The sequence below is a fragment of the Pteropus alecto genome, unplaced genomic scaffold, assembly GCF_000325575.1.
Source record: "Pteropus alecto unplaced genomic scaffold, ASM32557v1 scaffold61, whole genome shotgun sequence".
In the NCBI taxonomy this organism is placed as follows: domain Eukaryota; kingdom Metazoa; phylum Chordata; class Mammalia; order Chiroptera; family Pteropodidae; genus Pteropus; species Pteropus alecto.
In genome coordinates, this window is record NW_006434835.1 from 14,883,946 (window position 1) to 14,885,305 (window position 1,360).

At 50.1% G+C, this 1,360-nt stretch overlaps 1 protein-coding gene across 1 annotated transcript in view; it reads right to left on the reverse strand.

Annotated features, from left to right (window-relative positions):
• POMC (proopiomelanocortin) overlaps positions 1-1,360 on the reverse strand; it is a 3,061-nt gene that overhangs the window by 981 nt on the left and 720 nt on the right. The gene's annotated exons all lie outside the window — the stretch shown is intronic.

Here is a 1,360-nt window from a genome sequence, read left to right on the forward strand (position 1 = left end):
CGGAACTGGGGCCTGTGCTGCCGAGGACCGCCGCCCACCCCGTGCGCCCCGCCACCGCGGACGCCGGAGACTCAGCATGCGCATCGCCCCTTTTGTCCCCCGTACCCCTTGGTACTTCTGCCCGGTAACTGCAACGAATACCCCATCCTCCTAGTTGATTTTTTTGCCCCACATCTTTTGTAAGCAGAGTCGACATCTTACAGTTGTATGCCTCTATCTAGGAATTAATCAGTGGCAGGTGGGTGCGAGTTGTTGACACAATGAGTTTTGAAGAAATAAATATGGTTCAGTTCGAGTCTGGATGGGGCATTGGGCTGAAACTGTGGGGAGACTCTCTCCAGGCAGAAGTAGAAATTTGCCATCTAGGATCTTTGTTTTCAATAATACCTCAACCTTTCCCCAGTGATCTGCAAACCTGCCTCATGCCCTACCCCAGCCCTCTCTCTGTACCATGCCTCAAAACTCTCCCACACCCATCTGGCACTTTCTCTGGCACTTTTCTGTCTTCTAAGCTGATCCGGTACTTTCTGCAATCAGTGAGCTTTGGGTGGGGGTGGTTCACTTCCCTGTCACCTTGTTCTTAATGGAGGGAGGGGTAGAAAATCAGAATTATTTCCATTGCCTGGATCACGGAGCCTGTGTCTCTGCTCTCTAACTAGATAACTCAACTGTGGTACGCATTTGTTTAGGAAAATGACCTCCAGGCTGCAGCCTTGAGTTTTCAGTTACTCAGGACTGCAAAGGAGGGAACAGAAGGGTCTCACCTACTCCAGGGATTTAGAATTATAAGACCACAGAATATTAACAGGGGGAAATAAAAACTATCTCATACTCCTCTTCCCTGGACACATGAAACGGGAGGTTCAGAGGGGTGAAAGGACCTTGGCAAGGTTCCACAGCCCATTGGTAACAGAACTGGGCCCAGAACCCGTGGGTTCTGACCGTGGCCAGTGCTCCCTCCCTGGTGAGCTCTCAGCAAGCGAGGCTGTGCATTGGGCGTCTCCAATCGAGAGCCTCTTGGGTCTCTCTGAACTAGAACCCTCAGAATTCCCAGGGCTCTTTGCTTCTATTTCATATTCCACATGAAACTTGCTCGGTGTTTTTGAGCAAGTCTCTCTTTTACCTTAACTCAGCTTCTCCATTGACAAAAACACAGAATGTAGCAACGTGCATTCCACTCTCACCAGGAGGGTGCTGTCAGAAGCATGGAACTCGGTCACCGACACCAGCACTGTGTCAGTCCTGGACTTGATATCATTTCTCATTTATGCCTCCCAACACACACACACACACACACACACACACACACACACACACACACACACACACACACACACACACACACACACACACACACACA